Source organism: Harpia harpyja, chromosome 5, assembly GCF_026419915.1.
Source record: "Harpia harpyja isolate bHarHar1 chromosome 5, bHarHar1 primary haplotype, whole genome shotgun sequence".
Taxonomy (NCBI): domain Eukaryota; kingdom Metazoa; phylum Chordata; class Aves; order Accipitriformes; family Accipitridae; genus Harpia; species Harpia harpyja.
The window spans coordinates 8789389-8809127 of NC_068944.1; the positions used below are offsets into that span (position 1 = coordinate 8789389).

Consider the following 19739-nt stretch of genomic DNA (forward strand, 5'->3'; position numbering starts at 1 on the left):
AGTGAGGACCGGGAAGCTCTGGACTGTGAAATCACATTACTATCACGAAGCCTTAATTTCAAAAGCCAAAGGAAGGATAGTTTAGATAGTCTTGACATAATTTTTGAAATTACATGCGCTTACATTTTCCTTTCAGAATTAATTTCAATTGAGATGGCAGAGACTTTTGAACTATATTAAACAAACTATATTTGAACAAAATAATAAAAAAAAAAGACAAAATTTAAATTACTGTTTTTATGAAGATTAAACATTTCAGTCAACACAAAATGGATTATTTCCAAAATTCTCTTTCATGGAGAAATTCAATGTTTGGGATTTTCTGTTCCTAATAAAATGAAAACCCCTTGCAAAATTATTCACAAAATCACTTGCTCCTGTTCGGCACCTGCCTGCTCATGTCTCCTCATGGATGTTTTTCTTGTGTGAAATTCTACACAGATACTATATTATGTAATCTTTATTGTAAAAGTTTCATAAAATGCCTCTTTTTGGATTCTAAAATGAAAAATGGAGATCCGTCAGAATAATCAGATTCTGGAAATATTAGTCCATTTAAGTACACTTTGTTTAGGGCAACTTCAGTGCAAGTTCTTATACTGGTGTGTTGTGTTTGAATGAATCCAGTCTCTCGTGAATACTATTGCTCTTGGAGCAGTTTACATCATTTTGGTTTGTGACTTGTGCAGTCAGCCTCTAAAGAAATACCACCAGTGTTGTCTTCATTCTGCTGTCATTCCTAAACACATCTTGCAATTTTCTTAGCTTTCACTGTAAAGCAGTGATAAAACAATGCAGGGACCTGTTTTGCTGCTGAAGACAAGGAATTAAAAAAAAAAAATATTGTTAAGTTCTAGATCATTTGCAGCTAGGCTGAAGTGTGGCAGCCTCACAAAGTACTCTGAGAATGGTGAACTGCTGGACAACTAATACAGTGTCCAGAGATGTAAACCAGGGTTTATTTCAAAGTAGGTGAGAGGTGGTCAGACGACTTGACAGATTTGAGTAGTTCCACTGAAAGATTAAAAATTTTGGTTTTGCATCACAATTAAAATTTATTCATTTTTTTGCATAGGCAATCTTTTAAAATAAAAATGTCTTTCACTTTCGGGTGCCATCTATCCATTTCAGATACCAACAGATACCATACCATTAGAAGCATTTTCTTGTTTGACACTGAGGCACAGTAAATATTTGAAACATACAGAAGGAATCTGGAATAAAAAAAGGAATGAAGCGCCGTTTTCTGAGGCTGTTCACAACCAGTTCTTCTGGTTATTCTCCAGATTTTCTGTATGTTCATCATAGTCTGCGTACTCAGTCCTGCTGTCCATGTCCTCCATCCGTGGCTCATATCCTCGATTCCCGCTGCAGGGGTCTTCTTGCTCGCAGTTAGCATATGCATTATCTGCGCTCACATCCTTACTGCTCCAGAGCTCTTTTCTCCTGCCCATGACCACTGACTCTGAGTGCTCCGTGCTTTCTCATCTGCCCACAGCAAGTGGGAGAGGCAGGGATCCAAGAGAGAGGAGTCATCAACAGGAGGCTGATGAAATGTTGTGAAGAGGAAGTAGGCGTTTCACAGGGTTTTAAAAAGAGAAGGAACGGGAAAAAGTGTCACCCCAATATCTTATGAGCAATTTCCAAGCACAGGGATCCTTTAGGAGCGCATGGCTGGGTACCATCTAAACCACAAGAAACTTAAAGACCCAATTGTTGTGAACAGACTGATGTATTTGAAGAAGTGGGGTTTGAAGCTGTAGTGAGGGATGTTAACTCCAGAGGGGTTTAGCAACAGGAGGAAGAGAGAAATGCGGTTTTATTCACATTTTTGTTTGGATTTGACTTCTTGGTGCTGAGTGGTTCCAGTATTGCTATGGTACTTTACTGAGTGTATTTCATAGATTGCAGGCTGGAATGGAAAATTTTCTGAAAATGATGTTAAATGCATCATTTAAGGAAAATCATGAGGTTTTTCTCAGTTTGGTGATTAAATGGTGTCCTCTTAAATGTTTGTTCATTCTTACTATTGTCATGGTTTAAGCCCAGCCGGCAACGAAGCACCACGAGGCTGCTCGCTCGCTCCTCCCCCACGGTGGGATGGGGAGGAGAAAATATAAAGAAACGCTCGTGGGTTGAGACAAGGACAGGGAGGGATCACTCACCACTTATGGTCACGGGCAAAAGACAGGCTCAACTTGGGGGAAAAACAATTTCATTTACTACCAATCAAATCAAAACAAGATAATGAGAAGTAAAACCAAATCTTAAAACACCTTCCCCCCACCCCCCCCCTTCTTCCCAGGCTTAACTTTACTCCCGGTTTTCTCTCCCTCCTCCCCCCCAGCAGCACAGGGGGACGGGGAATGGGGGTTGGGGTCAGTTCCTCACACGTTGTCTCTGCCGCTCCTTCCTCCTCAGGGGGAGGACTCCTCACTCTTCCCCTGCTCCAGCGTGGGGTCCCTCCCACGGGAGACAGTCCTCCACGAACTTCTCCAATGTGAGTCTTTCCCACGGGCTGCAGTCCTTCACGAACTGCTCCAGCGTGGGTCCTTTCCCCGGGCTGCAGTGCTTCAGTCACAGACTGCTCCAGCCACCCCTGTAGCCCCCTCCCCGCTACCAAAACCCCACCACACAAACCCCAAACAACTATGAAGGCAGGGACATTGAGTTGCATTCACCATTTTGTTCCAATGATGTTCCAATTCTGAACCAACACTAACAGAAATAAGAATTCCTCAACACATAAGAAAACTCACATGAAGATCTGACAGGTAGCTGGAATTGGTTTATAATATTTATGTGATACCTATTAAATTATTAAAACTGTACTGATACAAGCAATCCTGTAGGTACTTGTATTACAATGGGAAAAATACTCTTGATCTGATTCTCATTTACACAAAGGACTGTTTTCCTGAATCCTGACAAGGTACAGGTGCCTTAAAAAGGTCTGATCTTTAAGTCTACATAGACAGAAACCACAGCCACAGCCAGAAGAATAAGCTTCAATGTAAACTTCTCTCCACAAGACTTGAAAAACAGTATTAATAAAGTAGGACATTTAACCTGTGGGATGGGTGGAAATGCAATGATAAGATACAAAAGTCAGAGGGTCGTTTGTCTTAAGTCTGGTGTGCTGGTAGCTGCAGTCAAAGCAGTGCTATAGTACAGGCATGCTTTTAAGCCAAGTGAAGTGCCAAGCCTTTATCCTTGGGACTAAGATCTATTTATTAAGAGGTCATATGGAGAACTTTCTATATGGGAAAACACGGGAGGAATTGGCAGGAATATCGGAAAGCCTCTCCTTTGTAGCACAACCTACATACCAAACGGCAGAGAAAAATGGATGACTGAAAAGCAAAACAAAACATGTAGGCCTTGAAAGGGACACTTGCATGTAGATATTGGTATATCAATAATAGTTTTGATAAAGTAATCTTGGCAATGATGGGTGTGGTGGTAGAAGTGTTAGTAGGCTGAGCGTGGTGTGCTTGTAACAAGAACTGCTAGTTCTTCGTTTCTAAATTTTGTTGTTACTGCTGTCTGTCCTAACTTGGTCAAAACCTACTAGTAGATTAATTTGCAAAATATGGTAATCTTCACTTCATTAGCCCAAACTTCCATGGACCACTTACTCTATCCATCAGCTGATTCCTATGTCAGGTTCACCAGTCTCCCTCAGAACTGTAATTTATCTTCTTGAAAGATGTGCAATTTTTATTCAGAGTTTTCCAAGGGTGAAGAATTTACTGCATTTTTTGCAAAGTTGTACCAATAGGCAATTTCACATGTTATTTCTGGTTAAACTTTGCTGATTTCATATTTCAGTTGTAAGATATAATGCCGTCTCTGTTAGATTTAAGATCATACTGTCATCTCTGTATACTGATTGTGGATCATGTTCATTTCACCACTTTGTCGGCTGTGATCATAAACAGACAAAGCGCTTTTATTTTCTTGCTGCAAGGCAGAATTTCCAGGAGTTACTGAATTAGCTTTCTGGAGGGAGAACAGAAGAATATCACCATTCTCCATTCCCCTACTTGACTCCTACTTCAACCTCACGCTGTAGAAGCATGGTTCCCATAGCAATTGGCTCTGCTGTTCCTACTGACGTGCTGAGGTCCAAAGAACAAGAGGGATACATATCTGATACAGGAAAAGACCCCTATTTAAATTGTATACAAAGGTAAAAGTGTCTCTAGAAACTTTGACATGCCCTTGAGTTGTCAGCAGATAGAGAGCACTTACTCTCCCTTCTTGGAATAATGCTGAGATACAGACTGTCTTCATAAAGTACAAGGAGTTTAAACTGTAATTATTTCAGTCTGAATTTTCTTGATAGACAGAACCACAGTATGACCTTTTCTGCTTGAGATAAATTTGAAACCCATGTCCCTGATGACAAAAAACCTCATTAACATGAGAAACAGGATATTTTAAGATTTTACAGTGTTTCACATATCAGTGAAAGATTGTTAATCTTTATTTACAGAACATTGCATATATAAATATGCAGTTCTCTCAATAGAAATGATACGACAGACATGTTGCATACTTTGACTTTAAGCTTACCTAAAAAGCCTGTATGTGTAAATATGTGTACCTATGTAGTACTATAGGAGAAGGTGTGGGATTGTGGATAGTTCTGAATACAAAATCCAAATGACTTGTTTTCTTGCTTTGGGTTTCATCTCTCCTTATGCTTTATAGACATTTCTTTAAATCTCTGGAAGAGAGCTACTAATAAAATGATCTAATTTGAAATGATGGTATTTCTAAAGCTCTCTTTAATTTAAACAACTACTTTCTAATACACTTAACTCGTAGGGCTTTCTGCCTTGATCGTTATCAAGAATACTTTCATTCTTACTTTTATCTAAGTACTGCTAGTTTAGCCTTAAAAGTTCCTAAATACTTCCTCTCCCTTCTTAAGACCTGATCCATAACCAGGATCCATATGTATGGATAGCACTCATCAAAGCTGAACTGAACTAAGTGATGATGGATACACAGATGATGTCTGATTCATCACACCTATTTTTAGATATATGTGTCTGAGCTGGTCAGCCTTTATAGTCAAGACATTTAGATGTCTGCTTTAGGATGAGATGAGTCCTGTCCGAAAAGAGCCTGTTTCTTTCCACTGTCTATAAAACTAACCTAGAATATTTAGCATAACTGTCTAAGTTTGGTCAAATGAATCACACTATGTATCTGGGCATATGGATAGGGCTTTGTTGTTTATACTCTTCAGATACATGAAGATCATCAGCTTGTTGACCAGCTGCTTTGCGAAGTTGTGCATTTATAGTTTTCTTAGTCTTCCCTATTCATAAACTGATCTTCTCTTAATCCAGGAAATACCTTCAAGTCTGTGTGTATGGTAATGGATTGCCTGGATGCCACCTAGGTTTTTACGTGAGAGACCATCCATTTAGTGTCTGAGAATTAAACCCACTAATGGAAATACATCTTTGCACCCAAGGGACTGCCACCTCCCAGCATCTGCCTATGTTACCTAATACGTGTTCTCTTTACTTCCACTGTAGATTTCATGTTTGTCTAATTTTCTGCTTCCAGTGCTGCTTCTAGCACTGTGTTCAAATTTGTTTTTGTTATTGAGTATCTTCATTTTGCAGGATGCTTTTGCTAATTAAAGCTTCAAAAATTTAATCTCTTTTGTTATTTTCTAAACATACTGCTAAACTAAGTTCCTTGCTATTATTTCCTTGTCTTCATTAGTATTCTCAGTAACACCCAGTTTAATAGCATCAGCAAATTTCCAGCAAATTAACCAGTTGTTTATTCCTTCCATATAAAAATCAAAATGTTAAACAGGACTGTTTTGACACTGATCCTTTGACAGTCTAATCATAATCACCTTTCCCAAACTTAGCAATTAGTTGTTTATCATCACTGTGGTACTTCTGCCACAGTTCAGGCTTTCCTGTCACACATATGTAATCGTATGTAATTAATTTGGTGAGATAATATAAAATGATATGCTAAATTTCAAACAGTCTAAGTGAGTTCAAGTTTAGTTTTCAATTAAAATTCCCACTCAGTGGGCAGATGCATCAGGGAAGCAAATACATTAAAATCAAAGTGCAATGCATGACAAATGAAATGGAAAATAGTGGATATAACATTATAAACAGACATTAGATAAGTCAGTGATACATCTATATATGAGCTGTACTCTACTCCAATGTAAATGTGAATACAGGAGTAATAGAAGGGGTTCAGAGGTGGGTGATGAGGCTGGTCAGGGGCCTGCAGATGCTTCAGTCAGAAAAGACACTTGCACAACTGAGATCCGATCGAATCCCCATGCTGCCTGATTTGAAAGAGGAGGTCAGTCCCAAGTATCACATTCCAGGAGACTTACTCAACTGAGTTCCCCTAAAAAAAACCCCATCAAACTTTTTTTTTTTACTGTTACATTTTACTTGGGTTAATTAAATATTCATTGGCCCAGACATCACAAGTAGAACCCCATGACTGTGGTTTCTGGCTTCACTGGAGTATCCACATAGATTCTCGGTGTTGCCTGTCTTATTTGAGTGTTAGTCCACTTTTTGTATCGCCCAATGCATAATGCACAGGTGGGTCACATCCCGACAGTTCTGTCCTGTACCAGTTCCTCTAATTGGTTTGAACTGATATATAAAATTGCTGCTTCCATTATTGTTTCATGTAAAGGTTGCCCCAGATCATCCTTTACTTCTTTTGACTCAGGATTGCCCAAACATGGCTTTTTTAGAGCGTAAGGAATTGCGGGAAAACTCTGGGTCCTTGAAATGGAGCTGCTGTCTTGGAGACTTTCTATAGCATGCAAGAAAAAAACAAGTAGGAGAGAGCCCTGAAGTGAGTGCTGAAGTGGTGAGGAAGGTGGTGTGATGAATGGTCAGGAAGCCACGCTAACGCTTTCATTTAAAAATAGACTTGCAGTCTCTTGTGTGGTTGCAGAGTAAAACTTCAAAAGGTAATAGGAATGCATTCAGAAATCAAAAGGCAAATAAGCAATAAAAATTTATTGTGATTAGGTTCAGTTTCATGACATCTTGGAGTCTGACTCATAACTTCTGAATATCTGTAAAGGATGATACAAGAAAAATATGAGAGAGATTTATAATGTGCAGCAGTCAAGTAAGGAGCATAGTACCTGTCAGCCCTTTTGCGGTGAAACTTGACTTCCTGCCTTTTTTTCCTGTGCAGAGTAGATGTTTTCTTTATGTTGTTCCATTTGACTTTGAAGAAATAGACCTTGTTAACAACTTCAGACTTATCTTAATGAATGTAGTTTATCTATCTGAAACTTTATTTGGGGTTTCTTCTCTATGATGGTAAGAGATTGAGCATATATTTCCTAAGAGGCTTTTAGATTTACCTCTGGTAACAGTGTGCAACTCATGTGGGTCTGATTGTGCTAAAGCAGAAATATGAGTTGAAATTGGGTGTATAACAGAGCAAGTAATTCATAAACAAAGAACGAAGTTGGTCAGGTAAGAGTCCTCAAAATTTCTGAGAACAGAAATGTAGTGTAATAATACTTAAACCTTGCTATAGTGAATGTATTTTATGGGCCAGTAAAAACACAGAGACAGATCCTTAAATAGAAAAACAAATTATTAATACTCTTTTTCAGTTCTAAAACATGTCACTTACTTAGAACTTACCCCTCTAACTAAATATATTCCTCCTAAAGACTGAGAAGATTGGGTAGTTAGCAGTGGTGTCCTTCAGAGGTCAACCAACACTGGAGCTGATTTTGCGTAACGCCTGTACTATTGACCTGGAGGATGGGATGGAGTGCACCCTTAGCAAGTTTGTCGATGACACCAGATTGGAGGAGTGGTTGGTGACTGGAGGCAGGGCTCTATACAGAGGGAACTCAACAAGATTGGGTTGAAAGGAACCAAGCTGGGGCTCTTGGGTATAAGTCATTGACATAATGGCATGAGTCCAGCAGAGGGTTACCAAGATGGTTAAGTGGTTTGGAGTGCACGACGTACAAAATTTAGTTTAAAATTTAGTTTTGAAACACTATATGTAGGGGAAGGCAAAACAGAAGATATTTGGTGAACCACTAGTATGAAGGTAAAGTGCAACTACCACATTGAGCTATCATCCCTCTATCTCATGGGTGACTTGTGCCACTCTCTTGTGGAGAGAGACAACTCCTCTTGCTGGAGGGACAACACAGAAGGGCACAAGCAGCTCAGGATGTTTCTGGAGGGCATTGGTGATAAGTTCCTAACAATACAAGTGATCAAGGAGCTCACAAGCTGATGAAGTATGGGCTAGTGAAGTGCACAGTGAGGTGGACTGAAATCTGTCTGAACTGGCAGGCTCAAAGTGTAGTGATCAGCAGCACAAAGTCTAGCTGGAGATTCAGTCACTAGTTGTGTACCCCAGGCATCAACGCTGGGGACAGTATTCCTTCACCTCTTAATGAATGATCAGGATGATGGGGCAGACTGTACCCTCGGCAAGTTTGCAGGTGATACCAAACTGGGAGAAATGGCTGACGTACCAGGTGGGTGTGCTAGAGGGATCTTGACAGGCTGGAGAAATGGTCAGACAGGAACCTTATGAAGTTCAGCAAAGGGAATTGCAAAGTCCTACCCACAGGGAGCAATAACACCAGGCACCAGTACGTGCTGGGGCTGACCAACTGGAAAGCAGCTTTCCAGAAAAGGCCTTAGGAGTCCTGGTGGACAGCAAGCTGACCATGAGCCAGCAATGTGCCCTTGCAGCAAAGGTGGCCAACAGCCTCCTGGGCTGGCTGCATTAGGAAGAGTGTTGCCAGCAGGTCGAGGGAGGTGATCCTTCTCGTCTGCTCAGCACTGGTGAGGCCACATCTGGAGTGCCAGTTCTGGGCACCCTGGTACAACAGATGCGGACTTACTGGAGCAGGTCCAGCCAAGGGCTATGAGGATGATGAGCATGTCTCACATGTGGAGAGGCTGAGGGAGCTGGGATTATTTAGCCTGGATAAGAGAAGGGTCAAGGGAAAACCTATCAATGTTTATAAATGTCTGATGGGAAGGTGTAAAGAAGAAACAGCTAGACTCCTCTCATTTTTGCCCGTTGAGAAGACAAGAGGCAATGGGCATAAACTGAAACACAGAAAATTCTATCTGAATGTAAGAATTTTTTTTTTTTTTTTTACTGTGAGAGTGGTTGAACACTGGAACAGGCTGCCTAGAGATGTTGTGTAGTCTCCATCCATCCTTGGACATACTCAAAACACAGCTGGACACAGTCCTGCACAACATGGTTTTTCTGACCCTGCTTTGAGCAGGGGGGTTGGACTATATGATCCCTATAGGTCCCTTTCAACCTCATCCATTCTGTGGTTCTGTGATTGTTTAGCAAGATGAGCTAAAAGTTGAGCCTGAGTGGAAAGCATTGAAGGAATTTTAAGAATATCTGGGTATCATCTGAAGTATTGGCAGACTGATACTTTCCTGTTTTGCCCATGGTGAAAACTACTGTATAAGAACTAAGTGTGAGGTTACCTTGATCTACTGTTTAATAGGAAACCTGAAAGATAATTGGAATTGCTAAGGATTGAATATTTCACTTAATGATGTTAAAAGTCAAAGTTATGCATGTTACCCCACTCCCTTTCCAGCTTAAAATTTGCAAAGTCTTAGTAATGTGAAATAGTAGAGCTTAAAAAAAACCAACACATGAACAAATGGCAAGACAAGGGAGAAAAGTGCATAGTGAAATGAATACAAGGAGTGACATTAGATTCTTATAATCCATGTATAACCTGAATTCTGTAAGAACAGTAGAAATGAAAATGGATTGATGTTAATCAGTTATGAGCAAACCTGCATTTTGCCAATATTTATGCAAATCTGCATTTTGCCATAAATATTTTGCAAAAGCACAGTGAAGTAAATGAGTTAATTGTTCACTACTCCTGCACTCTGTGTTGCAACAGTCATCTGGCAGATAAACAAGTTATCTTAATAAAAGGCAGATGAAAAGATCTCTGCAACAAAGCAAACAACCTGAGAAGAGTTCTGTGTTTCAGTATGCTGTTAATTCCTCAGCCTGCCAGAGAAGTAATTTTTTTGCAACTTTTACAAGTCACTGAACATCTTAACATAACTGGAACCAGCCAGCAGTTGGATTCATCTATTACATTAAACCTGACTCAAATGTCAATCTACATGTAAGATTAACAGTGGTAGAATCACAGTAACTCATCATGAGGCTCCAAATGTTTTTAGAGCAGAATGTTTAAGATACATGAGGAAAAAAAAACCGTGGAAAAATCTTTATTACTTGAAAACAAGGTATCTTATAGGAAAAAAAAGAAAATAACTTCTGGTTATTATGAAAGAGTCTCCAGCCTGGAATTCAGGATTGTTTTAAATCTGAAAGAATGACATTTCAATATAAAGAGAGATCATTATTACAGATTTATTGCTTCTGGCAGTAATAGCAGTAGGAGTAGTAGTAGGAGTAGTAGTTGTAGTAGTAGTAGCAGTAGTATATTCTCACACAACATACAGTCCTGGGGAGAAGCAGCTGTCAAATTCCCTATCATCCTGATTCATCAGACAAGTACTGTTCAGTTCCTCTGCAGAGAAGAGCCCACAATACGGGCACGTGTTGGTTTGCAAGCAGTGTCTTGGGTGAATGCTCTTGTGGGCTTTCTCATAGGCCACAGAAGTCTACAGAGTTATACAGTGCTTCGCATATGGCACTGGCGGTGCCATCATCTGGTATAATCCGAGGTGGGATCTGACGCTCTTCTTATGAGTGCAGGCTGAGAACTTAATAATGGGCTTACACAAGTCTGGTAGGAGCCTGCATGGGCAGTGTTTGAAGAGTGAAACGGGGGTGTATCAATGAGACACAAACCAAACACAAAATTGTGTGAAGGAAATTCTGCCAGTGTGACCAGAGCCTGAAAACCTATAGATGTATGCTGTTCGGTGAATGCCCAGCCCAGAGCAAAGAGTCTGTGGGAACAGTGGCTGCTTCGTTTGTTTATTGAAGACTCCATACGTAACAGGTCTGGTAACTGACTTTTGGTGGTATCGCCTAGCTTCGAGTTGCTTTTGCGGTAGCACTTCCATAGCTATTGAAGTGAATTGAGTAGTTTAGAGTAATATATTTTAAATCCTTCTGAAAGTCACAAGCAGACAAACTTGGGGCCGTAACCTGTGAACATTTCTGCTGGAACCTAAAAATAAAAATGCAACATGTTCTTCCTAGATGACATCCGCACAGAAGTTCAGGACACGATCTGTGAATTTGTGTTGATATTTTTTTCCTTGGTGTTAGCTGGGGGATGGAATTAAAATTTAATATGATCTTGATGAATTGGAGACACAGTCTGGAAAAAATTGGTACAATTTAATACAGACAAGTACAGCATTCCAGCTTTAGCAATAGACAAAGTTAATAAATACTTTCCTTACTTGTCTTTAGGTCTTTGATGCGTGTGACTTAATTTGGCAGTTTTTCTCAGCTTTAGATAAAGGGTTAAATATATCTTTGTTCATTACTGACAAGGGGACATATATTTTAACAAAAAGGTGATTAGAGAGGGTTTGGGACCATCAATTCTTTCTACACCAGTTGTCACATATCGACTTTGGTTCTAACACATCAGCTACCCAGAGAATCCCTAAATCTTCATTAATATATATTTTAATTTATTTTATATATATATAGTCAAGATCTGTTACCTTAAATGCATCAAAATCTTACAAGAAATTGTCATCTGATAAGAACAAAGACCTATAGAAATAGTCATATGAAGGACCTACTATTTTTTTGTTTGCTTATTTCTTTTGCAACTCGTTGCTGCTACTTCTCGGTTCTTCAATGTACAGCTCATTCACTGAAGATCTGCATTTCTTCCTGTCTTACCATGCATGAATTCATATATTAACATCTGGCAAATTCTGCCAGATGTCACTAAAATTGTTTCTTAGCTTCAGTGCTGGAGATACTATCTCAGCTTCAGATACACAGGAGGTTTGTGATTGCTGTGATGTTCTGTCCTGCTGCTTCTATGCTCTCCACGCACAGGGCGTTCTGTGGGAGAGCTGCCGAAGGAAGGGAAATGCCAGGTTATAAATGTACTTGCTGCATCATACAGAACAAACAACCCCACGTTGCCTCTCCTTTTTCGTTGTGAAACAGCTAGGAAGAAGATTAAAAACTATGGGACAGACCTTTCAACCTGTGGAACTTAAAGTATTAAATATCATGTGGTTTTGTTGTGGCAGGAGTAGTGAAACATGGAAACTTCTCGAATCAGTTCATTTCTAGATCATTTAAAAAAAATCCACTGTAGGGGGCTACACTTTTACCTGTTTAGAGGGCAATCATCTTTTCTGCACCTCCTCCTCTTCCTTTCGCCTCTGACAGCAACCCCCTGCATTCTCACTCTGCTCATGACTTGACATCCTTACTTTTCACTGTATCTGCTTAATTATTCTGTCTAGTTCTTGCTTTCCTTCACTACACCTTTTCTTTCACGCAGAGTGCCATTTCACCTTGCCCTTGTAATTAGCCAAATGATTATCTATAAAGTTTTATATTCTGTGCAAAAAAATAATATCAGGGAGTTAGCTTGCTACTTAAACAGCCCCACTGCCCTGCAACAGCCTGCTGAATCAGTCACTCGAAATATTACTGGAAACATCGATTGCTGCATTATTCCTAAATGAAATACAAATTTTCATACTTTATCTTCTCATGACAATGGTAGTCTTAAATTATACTTTTGAGCATACTTTATTTTACTGTAGTTTATTTTGGGTAAATGGCTTTCACTCATAAATCACGTCATTGTTCCTCCAGCCAGCCTCGCTGGGAGGCATAAACTAGATATCGCAAGGTAGAGTTGTAAATATTAGAAGATATGGCGTCACTGAAATTAGAGGTGGAAGATAACTGTTTTGGTGCGGTAGTGATGAGGTAGTGATCTCCTAGTTGAGGATATTCTGACAATACATTTTCATGCTTATCACTCAGGAATATGGTTATTCAGATCCTTACGCTTAATCATCTGATAGAAGTTACATGCAGAGGTAGCTTATTCCGTGTGTAACAGACTGCAAAATGTTACTTCTTCGCTGCTGATAGAGGATCCAGAGTTAACATTTGGCATAAAAATGCCAAATGAAGTGGCTGATCTTTCAATCAAAGGACACAGATAATTTTTGGCAGCAGGAGGCTGATTCTAGATGATCATGTGTTAGAGTTATACCAAGGACTTAAAAATTACCAGTCAGCCAAATAAGCAAATAAATAAAACAGATGTTGTTATGAAATCATCTTCAGGCAATTGACTTAGCTTTTGTAAAATATGAGGTGGAGAAAAAAAAGCAAAGTCATTGTGAAAGGCTTACACATGCCTTGGTGAAGAGAGGAAAATTGAGAAGGAGTCTTTGTGTGTAATACCAACAGAAAGTAGAGTTAACATACAGAGTTAATCCTAGGAGCTACCGCACACGTTTTACACAGCAGCAGTTCTGCAGGGATTCAAGCAAACAAAGGTGGCATCACTGCTTTTGTGGTAAGTTTTCACGTCCCACAGATTTTTCTCAGGAAATTGAAGTAGCATCATTGTTGTTTAGAAAGCTGTGTGATCTTTTCCTGGTATGGTAATAAAACATGTAGTCTAGCCTCTTTGCAGATCTGATAAGAAAAAAAAAAAAGAGAATGGATACTTTGATGTATGCAGCATGGTGTCAGAAAAGACAAAATATAAACAACCTTAGACTTTGCAACCTCCATTTCAGTTGTCTTGGCAGATTTGGAAGGTAGACAATATGCTCACTGCTTATATTTTTTCAAGCTCCCTGATTTGTGTATATTTAATAGCACATTGCTATCAGAAGGTTATCAAACCTAATGTTGTACTTGTTTTTTTCTTGCCTTTGGAGTGATAAATTGGGGATAGAGGAATGGGAAAGGAAATGAATTGGTCTTTCTGCCATCTGAAAGAATGTTGCCTACTATCCATTTGTACCCTGCGACGCGAAAATGTTCCCTCACCAGACAGAATCTGATCTCCATGGTCTATTGAGCAGATAGATCCATCAAACAGTTTTTCTTTATTTATTGGGAAAGATGCTAAATATTTCTGATTTAAATCTGTACTCTAAATCTATATGCTGATTCTGATATGCCTAGAATAGGTGTTGTCCATGCAGTACAGTAGCACAAAGGAGACAACATAGCTTGTCAATCACACTGATATGCATGTTAATCACTACTTTCCTAGATTCCTTGTCATCCACAAGAAATGCCTTGATGGCATTGGGACCAGCGGCATCAACACCAGTACAACATCCAACTCAACATGCTGTCAAAAACCCTTCTCATCTTCCTGCAGCCCTTGCTCCAAACACTCCTTCCCCTTCCCCCCCCCCACAGCAAGATCCTGATGTGAGATCACAGGACAAGACCAGGCACCTGCGCATCAGGTCAAGAGGAGATGTAGGAGAGGCATCAGGTATGAACAACCCTCCTGCGATAAATCCCATAAATCTTTTTATGACTGACATTTTTATGTGCCACGTTCGTCATAGACGGATTAGCTGCGTGACTGAACAGACTCAAAGTATATCTGAACTGTGCCTGAGAGCTGGTCGGCTCCACCAGGAAAGCGACTCCAGGCTACAGATCTTGCACTTCATTACTCCGAGCGGAGGCCAAATGCAGCAGTTAATGTGATGGTACGGAGGGGGTGTTCCTGTCCCACTGGCATGGAGATGAACAGAGACTGTATTGCTACCAGAGACTGATGTGTCACAGTGGGGCACAAGGCGCAGTTGCCTTCTGCTCTACCTCGCAGTTGCTTTAAATGCCCTCGTAATCATCCGCTCCGCAGGACTTTTTCACTTCTGTTGACTACTACATTCCCTCGCCTTCTTTCTTTCTCCAAATAAACCTTCAAGTCCATCTGTAGGCTGGTGAAAGAACATCAGTTTCATCCTCTGGAAAAAAAAATCCGGGAGGTGTCACTTGAATATTTTTCCTTATTTAATCAGATACAGTAATGCAACAGCATTAACTCAGTGAAGCATAATTTAATAATAACTTACATTCTGTAGTGGTTTTGATCCAGCTGTCTGAAAACACTTTAAAACATTAATACATTAAATTTAACACTGTCCCTCTTGTGGAGTAGGTAGGCATTATAGCCTTAATTTTACAGATGAGAAAACACAGGCGCAGAGAATTTAAATGCCTTGCCCAAGGTCAAATGAAAGATTCCTGCTAGAACTAAGAAACTGGGAAAAGGAAGGAACAGTGTGCTTCCATTAGCACTGAAGCAATCTATCCAGCTGCCTGCTTTTTATGGAATAAAATGTGTGCATCAGTGAAATCTACATACGTTAAGAAATATATTTGTTTATCTTCATAGGTGTAACAAGACACTAGTATAAATGACTTCATAATCAACAATGTATTTTTAAATTGAGAGAGTGCACCAGAGTGAGAAGTAGACCAAAGATGACATTTTGACCAGCAAGTTTGTTCTTTGTTTTCGGTGTTACACCCTCATCATCTCTAGCATTATTATTTTTTCTTGTTTCTTTCATAGAATTGTTGTTTTTGAGAAATAAATGCACTAAATAAACAAGTAAGTGTGTAACCCTTGCAGTAGCTGACACAGGTTAATACCAGTCTGGACTGCTGCCGCCTCTGGAGATGAACACAAAACCAGTTCTTGGGCATTCCCGCAGTGGTATTAAAAGGAAAACAAACCTTAGGGAGGTACAAAGTTGAGACAAAAGCTTGATTACAGAAGGCTGTCATGACATTGGGGTTTGCCCTAAGAAAGAAGAAGGTCTGGAGTGCTGTTAGGGGCTGCTTTGCAAGAACAGGGACCTCTGAGACATGCCTGGGTAGGTCTGGAAATGTTAGCCAGAATAGAGGATGTGTAAATCAATTTTCTCTTCAGAAATTTTCAGGGTAAGTTTCTGATGAAGCACACCAGTCAAGGAAGAGCCATGCAGTGGGTCTTATGATTTGAAAGAGCCTAAAGAAGGGTTTCACCATGGTATTTAGAAGTAGTGCTGACGGGTCTGTGTAGAGATGTTACTCCTAGGTTTCAGAAGAAGGCTGATAACAGCAACATCAAAGGGCATGGGCTGAGAAGCGACCTGCCCAAGTAGCCAAGTCACAGCAGACGAAAATTGTCACACAGCAAGAAGGCAGGTCCTGGACAAAAAAATGATGATGCCAGTCTCAGGATAGTAGGTAATAAATGATCCTTGTCTCTATGTTGCCTATTTCTAATCTTACAGTATCCCTTAGCTCTGCCTCTTGCAGTGTGTTGGGATGGTACCTTTCTGACTGTGGCCACTTGGGCAGATAAAAGAATGGGTTTCAAGCCACTTTACTCTGTAAGCCTAAGTGCTTTTCTTCAGAAGAGTAGGTCAAATCTCCATGCGAAGCAGGTCTTAAATAAAGCTTATTTAACAGTAATGAGGACTGAAAACAAAAATGCTGATTTTAGTGTGTTTTAGGTTTATGTGTGAGAAAGTTATGGTAAAAAAATGGCTTATATGATCTCCAGAGCTGAAGTCAGTTTTCCATTTCTTTAGTGCTATATTCTCCCTATTGCATAGGACAGAGCGTGTATGTGTAATCTAACTTCTGTTCTCCCTGGGGCCAAACAAATGATGTTCTCCTAAATAGATTTTCTCTGTGGCTCTGGAAAATCACTTTCTTCTCTTCAGCTGTTCCATCTTGTTACATGGACGCATATATCCTAGAAGCACTTGCAAATTTCTGATTTTCCTCCCCTCCTTTTCCTGTAATCTGTTGCCGCCAGCCACTTCCATAAGTGTATATTGGCTTGTTGTCAGTTTGCCCAGCTTAATCTATGTAAATACATATAAATGCTTTTATCTCTACTCTCTTCCCCTTCCCACTTAATTTCTTCTGAGATTCTCTGCATCTGCTCTGATTTGTGTTGCATGCAGCTCTGTTTCCAAGTTTTGAATAGATACATGCACTTACCCTGTACATCTTTGCTGCTACCTAGTATCTGCAAATTCCATATGTCTTTCAAGCAGTGCCTGTTGCTTTCATTTGCCCCTGTAGAGAGGTTTTAGATCTTTTCAGGAATCACGAGCAAACGCTTTTGTCAGGCAAAAAAGTCCTGCTAGACTGATTTTCCCTTGTTCTCTGTGGAGAAGAGGATCAGGACAACATAATACTCAAACAGAAAATATGGTCTGGCTGCATAAGCAGCAATCACAGTTCTTGCTTCCCAGCTGCAAGTAGCTAAGTCCCAGCTCCTCAAGCCAAAAAACAAAGGCTCTGATTTTGTCCAGAAAAGTCCAAGCTGTGGGCCAGCAGAGGTGAGGGAGCTGGAGAGGAGTGATGATCCCAAGTTAGGACCTAGGGTAAGTTTCTAGTTATCATTTACTCTTCTTTTGCATATTTTTTCATACCTGCCCACATTTGTGAGTGTATCATATGATGCTCCACAAATGTCACTTGTCCACAGTCCATCTCACTGTTCTTAGTCATGTAAAAACACCTCAGGGCAGGGCCTCCTTCCCTGAACCTTTCCTCCTTCTCAGCCCCATATCCCTGGCAGACCAGGAGAAACAGGAGACCTTCCTTCTCTGTCCATGTAGCTAATGAATACTCTCTCCCAAACGAACCTTACTCAAGGGGTTGCTCTGTGTTGCTGTTCCTGAACAGTGTCTTGGACTTAGGGTAGCATGTGTCCTTGTGGTGTTTTTGAGGAATGGACAGTGAGAAACACTGGTTAAAACAAAGCAAAAGAAAAACCTGAAACCAGCGAGAAAGAAAAAAGAAATCATTTATGCCTTGCCTCTTGCCTCGTTGAAAGAGGCAACTGTTTGCTTCCTGCTGAAGGTGTATGTTTTATGTAGACTGATGGATGACGTGTCATTCATATGCTGTGCTAGTCGATGATGGAGGAACTGAAGCCCCAAGCCCAAGATGGGGTTTTTTTTGGTGTGAAACAGCAAGTTATTTTTGGTAATCTGATCTGCACAGATTGGCTTAATCTGTATTGATTTTTATATAAAGTTCTATACAACAAAGGACGCTTCTTTTCCTCAGCAAGTAACTTTACGTCACCTTTTAGAGTCCTTCATCTCCATAGAAATGGCTTTTATCATGGAAAGTCATGGAAAGCATTATCTAAACGAAAAATACAGAGGGTTGCCAGATAACTGCTTAGAAGGTCCAAGCGTTTCTTTACCCATAAGACTAAATTAATGGGCAGAGAGTAGATACGGCAGCCAGAGGTTTATACAGAGGCATTTGCTACACTGGTCTCATGAACTTTTTTGGTCATTTATAATGCACTTAATGGTGTATTGTCTTCTCACTAATATATTGATACGTCAGAAGATACAATAATAGTATGATATATACAGCATATATAGTGTACTATATTGTAGTGTTTATTATAAAATAAAATAATAGTGTCAGAGACAGCGTCAGGCCTTCGAGCACCGTTAAGGAACTCGTTTAGAGTATTTTTTCTTTCTGGATATATATGTGAGGTAATACAGAAAGATGGCTCAAAGGTGGTTATGATTCTATTTTTGTCCAGAACTAGGTTTTCTTTTGTATGCAGTTTGAATGCTTTATTTTGAAGCAGGTGTGGTCTCCAAAATGTTGTAATTTTAAAGACAGGTATTAGAGAGCCCAAATAAAAGTTTATTTACCAGTAAGGGGAAACTCCTAATTTCTCAGTCACTCAAGGGTGAGCTGATGATGGAAGGAGAATGGGAAGGACATGGGTAATCCCTTGGTTATCAGAAAGGATGTATTGTCCAGACCAAAAACTCAGGAAAAGAGAAGGCAAGTCTGACAGTACCAGCAGTATCCAAAAGCGTCTGCATCGGTGTGCCCTCTTACAAGTTAAAATCTTTCCAGGAACACTTCATGCCTACGCCTGCCCTTGGGGACAGTAGGGTTCTCCTTTGCAGTTTCCTTGGGCAGCTTCCTTCAGGTCTGTTTTGGAGGCTGAACCTGGGGCTCTTTTGGCATCAGAAGTATAAGCTGACTGAGTTGCTAGAAGAGCAATTACATCAGCAGGTTGCAGTGCTAGGCTCCTGCACCAATCCATCTGGCAGCAATAGAAAACTTGTCCATTATCTTTCTATTTTAGGAATGTCCAGGATGTCTTTTTTGAGAATGTAGGTTTTGATTTTGATCTGAGAATGTTTTCTGAGCGGTTCGCTGTGGTTTTAAAATTGAAGTGTTTTCAGTCAAGCTCTTTGCCAAAGGGAAATCTTTTCCCCAGTTGCTCTGCTGTTTTGGGAGCAATTTCAGTGCAAGCGAGGTGTACCGTGGGCAGAAGTTGGCCTTTCCACAGGCTGCTGTTCAGTAGTTGTTTGCTGGCTGCTGGCTGGATTGCAGAGATCTAAATTCAGACACACAGATGATGTGGAACTAGAGCTGGTTTTCAACATTTTTCTCATGCTGCTATTTTGGTTTAATGCAACCTTAATTTTAATAAATGCATAAGAAAGATAAATTCTTTTATAAAGTGGAAATTATAATAAAACTTAGATCAAAGGTTTGGGTAGAAAATGGAAGAGTAGTTTTGGCATACATTGCAGCGTAATGAGACCTCACAGATTCATTATGTCCTATGCTCTGTTCTCAAGGCATAAGTTATTTAACAACAATAACAATCTTTGTGCTGATTTGTTTTTAAATTGAATCATTAATAATAA

The 19739-nt window shown here is 40.0% G+C and overlaps 1 protein-coding gene across 4 annotated transcripts in view; it reads left to right on the plus strand.

The window, feature by feature from the left end:
• The window catches only part of GABBR2 (gamma-aminobutyric acid type B receptor subunit 2), a 490947-nt gene that overhangs the window by 20561 nt on the left and 450647 nt on the right, over positions 1-19739 (plus strand). For 2 of the 4 annotated variants that reach the window (XM_052787483.1, XM_052787482.1), the window contains exon 2: positions 14279-14509. The exons of the other annotated variants lie outside the window; for them this stretch is intronic. The gene's annotated coding sequence lies outside the window, so the exon portion shown is untranslated. The remainder of the gene's footprint in view (positions 1-14278; positions 14510-19739) is intronic. 4 annotated transcript variants of the gene reach the window in all.